Source organism: Eucalyptus grandis, chromosome 5, assembly GCF_016545825.1.
Source record: "Eucalyptus grandis isolate ANBG69807.140 chromosome 5, ASM1654582v1, whole genome shotgun sequence".
Lineage (NCBI taxonomy): Eukaryota > Viridiplantae > Streptophyta > Magnoliopsida > Myrtales > Myrtaceae > Eucalyptus > Eucalyptus grandis.
Genome location: NC_052616.1, coordinates 35,954,027 through 35,960,329, shown reverse-complemented (window position 1 = coordinate 35,960,329; position 6,303 = coordinate 35,954,027). Strand labels below are relative to the sequence as shown.

General features: G+C 39.9%; 1 long non-coding RNA gene across 1 annotated transcript; it reads left to right on the top strand.

Moving 5' to 3' along the window:
* The first annotated feature begins 775 nt into the window (after positions 1–775).
* LOC120293390 lies at positions 776–2,400 on the top strand. Its single transcript, XR_005551149.1, has 3 exons — positions 776–1,308; positions 1,390–1,550; positions 1,677–2,400. It is a non-coding gene; the product is annotated as an uncharacterized LOC120293390 (long non-coding RNA).
* The last annotated feature ends 3,903 nt before the right edge of the window (positions 2,401–6,303 follow it).

The window sequence follows — 6,303 nt, the reverse complement described above, 5'->3', positions numbered from 1 at the left end:
TCTCTGTGGCCAACAGTGGCGTAAATCTCAGAATTCAAGTCTCGTAACCTTGAATTAGAGGTCGCGACCTTAGATTCACGGTTGCGAGACCTCAGACCCAAGGCAGCAACCTCAAGCGGAGGTTGGGGATAGTGAGAGAGATGGTCGCAACAACGGCACAGTGATGGCCTCATAGCATTAACAGGCAGGCAGCAACAATGGCATTGTACGGCGTGGACGACGGTTGAGCATGGAAAAGGATGAAAGGTAAAAAATAAATAATAAAAACCACTTAAAGATTAAAAAAATTAATCCATTTTTAAATTGGAGTGCCAATGTGCATCATTCCTTAAGCGAGTCATCATATTAAGCTATATTTTAAGAGTTCACACACTCAATGGAAACTAATGATGAGTCAGGTGCATCGGTTTGAAATTTTTTGTGGTCAAAATGTTAATTGAAGATAAATTTTCATAAATATATTAACTTGGAGTTTTTCGTATCATCAACTCAAAAAACAGATAAGAAAAAACATGAGAATTAATTATAATCCGCAGCGCGTGCAGCAGGGCAACTCCAGCTTCGAAATGGTTGTCCCATAAATGAAGACAAGAAAATAATTCCATTGAAAAGCAAAGAAATTTAGGAGGAGAGGCCAAAAAAGGAAAAGGAAAATAAGAAAAGACGGAAAGGAAGCCCAAAAACAAAAGTCTCATCGTCGGCTCCTCCATCTATATCTGGGATAGAGATGGCAGCTTCATCTCTTCTTGATGTTCGCTCATCTTCTTTAACGAAAACGCTAGCACGACTGTCCAGAGACCAACGACGTTCTCATCGGTCATGAATTTATTCACAATAATAAGCATATTCTTATTTTGAAAAGATGCAAACATGTTATGAGCAAGCGTGCTTAAAATTTGATTTAATTGATAGATTCCATTTGTGTGTTAACCGTAGCTCATAACCACAAAACTATCAAAAGAACAACTCTATCGGTCGCCTCTTTCTCTTGGCTGTTGGTTGCCAATAGTGGGCGTCGCCGATCGCCAATGCTGCCGCCGTCTATTGCTGCCAGTCATGGTCGTGGTCATCAGTCGTTCATCACTTTTCATCATCGATGAGAAGTACTGTCCAATGGGATCACGTCGTGTTCGTCATCCATGCGATGAAAAATGAAATTTTAATCCAAAGCATGAGATTGCATCACTCGTTTTAAGATGGGCGGGATATGGACAATGAATCAAAGCCTAACCCTGAGGGTGAGAAGTGGAAAGAAAGAATGCAGTGAGGAGTAAAAGAATCATAAACACCAAACGACGTTTCAAAGAGGTCTCTCTCTTTCTCTTTCCCTGCACCGGTCGGGTTTGTCACTTCCTTTCGGATCCTGAATTGCTCTTGTGCTGATTGCAGATTCTGGGGTTGAAGGAGATGGAGAGCCCCAAGTTCAAGTTCAAGGTGATATGGCGGCTATGGCGAGAGCTTGCCCAGCGGTTGATCCCAAGTACCTTCCCTGAGGCCACCATGTCTGCTTCACCATCTCCAATTCGGATCCTTTCGTGCAAACTCTCAAGGTTAATTATTTCTTTTGTCTAGTTGAGTCGAGCCTTAGAGAGAGATAGAGAGAGTCCACCGAAACAGAGTCCAGCTTTGTCATTTCATTGAACACCTTGCTTGCAAACTCGATTCTTCCTCCACAGCGCAATCAACGGCAATGGAACTCGGAAAACAGCGAGGGCAAAGCAGGAATAAACTGAAGTCATATATCCAAGAATGTAGCCGGATACAAAACGAACTGATTCAGCTGTGGGCGTCATCAATGAGTCAGCAAAGGCCACAAACGGCTTCAAGCGATCGCCCTCAGAAACTCAACGCCGGATACGCGCAATCCCGAGGCGGAAGCCCAAAGCAATAATGGAGAGGGACAGATGACGGAAGGAGAGGAGGCTGGAGCATGGTGCTTGAAGGATCGCGGAGCGAACGTAGTCAGTTCAAGATCGAGACCATCACAGGCGAGGCGGCGATAGCGATGGTCGCTGGAGAGGGGGAAACCCAAACGGAGGAGCCATCAACGGTAGCAGAGACATGCCGGCGGAGGGAGAGGAGCTGCGCCGGAGATGGAGGCGGAGGCGGCGGCGGAGGCGCAGCGACGGCAAGTGTCCAACCGGCTCGAGTCATGGGCTGATGGAATGGGCTGGGCTGCGCTTGTGGTCGGACCGGGCTGCATATGGCTGAACTTAAGGGATGGGCTGGAGCTTTATTATTTTCTTATCAATCTCTCTTCTTTTCCTTTTCATTTTTTAACTTTTCATTTTTGTATTTATTTAGTTTTCTATAATAACGCATTCTTGATTTGTCCAGCATTATGCATCTCATGAAGGAGATATAATATACGTATCACTAAGTTGATGCACTTTGTAACAAGATGTTACTCTATTTGATAAACTCAACTTACGTGTAAGGCTATCTAAATGCCTTAAAATCAAGAAGCAATCTCTCTATAAAATTTATGTCTCCTATAATCGAAACTAACCAAGACCTTTATATTTAATTTAGCATTTCACAAGAGACAATGGAACAAAACTTCGAGAGTTTTGTTATGCTTTTTTTTTTTTTTTTTTTTTATATCTTTATATATATATAGACACCTAGGAATTCTCTCTGTTACCAATACAATGGCACATCTTGTACTACAAAGAAATCCAATACATCAACTGTGGGCGATTTTGATAAGAATTGATTGATACGAATACACGTACAGTGTTCTTCAACCTTTGGCTGGGTAGCTTGACCAACTCACGACCCGCTCTTGATTCGTTCCAATTCTGGCATTAGAACGCAACAAATTTGATCCTTTTAGCATATTGAAGCTCTATCTCGATTTTATTATACATTAAAAACCTAAAATCTTAATTGAATGCTTTAATTCCAAATAAAGTCTCTGATTTATCAAGAGATGGAACAACAATCGAAAAGCTAGTGAATAAATCCATAGCCGGTCAAATGCATTCTTAAGTAAATGCATAATAATTTTGAAATTACAATTAATTAAATAACCTTTAAGTTAAAGAAACAGCGTCAAGAAACTCATGCATCTAAAAAACTAACAAGATTCGGGTGCCTTGAGTGGATTTCATTTAAAACTAAAGTGCAAAATGACCGAAGCATGATTGAAGCCTATTTGGCATCTAAAAACTAACAATGATCCAATTATTAGCTTACTCATGCATCTAAAAAACTAACAATTGGGTGCCTTGAGTGGATTTCATTTAAAACTAAAGATGCAAAATGACCAAAATTGCTGTGTGTAGCATGATAATGAAGCCTATTTGGACTTATCATAAGAAATCAACATCTAATTTGAAGCTCGTTTACCTGGTTTTAAGGTAATTATTCAAAAAAAATTATGAAACTTCTGGATCAAAATTTTCGTGACCCAGTTAAATATCATGACATGAAATTCACATAGTAGAACTGATATATGTTGTAGAACAAAACTCGAGAACTAATTTTGAACTTTAATAAGTAAAATTAGTGAATTGCACCAAATGATTTTCTTTTCTCTTATTCATATCGAAATCTTCAAGTCGGAAGTTCTTGATGCATAAATTAAATTAGGGCACAGAATTCATAGTGTATAAGAATTGTTGCATGGTTAACGAAACCAATAATTTAATTGTCAAAATAACAACAAAAAATGTCAAATTGCAAAAATTCATTTCCAGTTCACAGGTCTTTCAATATATGAAATTCTCACAGCATAGATTGAGAAGTGACTAACGAGGTTTTTTATGATCTCTTCAGGGATTGTCCCACCAGCCAAAAAAAAAAAGGTCGTGCTTTTGTGCATTTTATGGTATTTTCTACGCAAAATTCCATACCATACAAACACTTCAAAGACTAAAAAAAATGACCGAAGTTCATTCTTTTGTGATTAAAGTATCACCAATATCCGTTTTAATCCTTTGGCTTTACAAACAAATATTTAAAAGGTGTCTCAAATCGTCAGCAGTATGGGCTCAAGTTCTTACTTTTAAGTTTTGACTTAACCAAAAAAGGGCAGACAAATTTTGTTGCAAAAAATACAAAGCAAATATCCGTTACCAAGGGCTCCCTGTTGGGGCCAAAAGCACCACGGCGAGTGGTTTCACTACATAAAAAAAAAAAAAAAAAGAATAGTCCAACCTCCAGTAGTCAGAGCTAGTTTGACAACCAAATTTGCAGTTTTAGGACCCCAAAACTTATTTTAAGAAAGAATAATTAGTACTACAAAAAACCCAAAACTAGTAAATCAGTAAATTTTTACCTCAAACTAATTTTTTGATAATCAATAATGCTAAATTCTTACATTTATGATAAATTTATCATAAACTAATTTTTTAACTACCAAAAATTCCAAAATAATATATTTGCGATAAATTTACCTTCTATTTAATACCACGAAAAACCATCAATTGGTACACCTATGACAAATGGAGAGCAAAACCTCAAAATAGTATATCTATCATTTGCCACGTGTCATTTAACTTAGTAATTTGATAATAAAATTCAACGGAAACTTATGAATGGTAAATTTGTCACATGCATATAATTTTACGATTTTTAAGTAAATTTGCACATGTATATTAGTTATGATTTTTCGTAATTTTTTTGTACAAAAAAGATAAGAAAAATCATAAGAATTAATTACTATCCGCAATAGGAGCAACGTCAAAACTCAAGCTTCGAAATGGTGGTCCTATAAATGAAGACGAGACAATAATTCCATTGAAAAGCGAAGAAAATTCAGGAGTGGCCAAAACAAAACAAAGGAAAATTAGAAAAAAGGGGAAGGAAGTTCGAAAACAAAGGCCTTATGGTCGGCCCCTCCATCAATGTCTGGGATAGAGATGGCAGCTTCGTCCCTCCTTGATGTTCGCTCATCTTCTTTAACAAAAACGCTTGCAAGATCGTCCAGAGACCAACGGACGTTCTCATCGGTCACAAATTTATTCACAACAACAGACATATTCTCATATTGAAAATATACAGACATGCTCTAAGCGAGCGTGCTTAAAACTTGATTTAACTAATACATTTCATTTGTGTTAACTGTAGCTTATAACTACAAAATTGCCAAAAGCACAACTCGATCGGCCACCTCCCTTTCTTGGCTATCGGTTGCTGATAGTGGGCACTGCCGGTTTATTGCCGGTCATAGTCGCAGTTATTAGTTGTTTGCTGCTTTTTATCGTCGATGAGAAGTATTTTCCAATGAGATCACGACGTGTTTATCATCCATGTGATAAAAAGAAAATTTTAATCTAAAGCATGATATTGCATCACTCATTTTAAGATGGGGCAGCATATGGACAATGAATCGAAGCCCAACCCTGAGGCTGAGAAGTCGAAAAAAAATGAACTGAGGAGGCCGTCGGGACACGTCGTCATTTAAAAGAATCATAAACACCAAACGACGTTTCAATTTCTCGTCACTTTTTTGACATTAAAAGCCAGAGTTTCCCTCTCTACCTCAAAGCTTCTCTCTAGTTCAGCCACTCCTCCTTCACTCCTCGCCAAACCAGAATCGAAAAATGGCAAGAAAGGCGGCGTGTCTCTGTCACGTCTCGCGAGAATCCTCCGGCGGCCGAGTTCTACAAAGAGGTGTCCCTCTCTTCTCTTTCCCCGCACCGATCGGGTTTGTCACTTTCTTTCGGGTCCTGAATTGCTCTTGCGCTGATTGCGGATCCTGGCGTTGGAGGAGGTGGAGAGCCCCAAGTTCGAGCTCAAGGTGATATAGCCAGTACGGCGTGAGCTCACCCACCGGTCGATCCCAAGTACCTTCCCTGAGCTCACCATGTCTGCTTCACCATCACCAGTTCCGATCCTTTCGTACAAACTCTTTCGAGGTTAATTCTTTCTTTTGGTCTGGTTGAGTTGAGACTTGAGAGAGATAGAGAGAGTCCATGGACACGAACGTGGCTTCCTCACCACCGCCGGACTCGTCGATTATCTCTATCGTGGACAGGTACTCCTCGAAACAGAGTCCAGCTTTACTCAATTCAGCGAACACCTTCCTTGCAAACACGGTTCCTCCTCCACAGCGTAATCAACCGCAATGAACTCGGACAACAGCGAGGGCAAAGTAGGAATGAACTGAAATCATATCTAGAATTTAGTCAGATACAAAACTACCTGATTCAGCTGTGGGCGTCATCAATGAGTCAGCGAAGGCCACAAACGGCTTCAAGACATCGCCCTCAGAAACTCAACGCCGGGTACGCGCAATCCCAAGGCCGAAGCCCAAAGCAATGCTGGAGAGGGACAGATGATGGAAGAAGTGGAGGC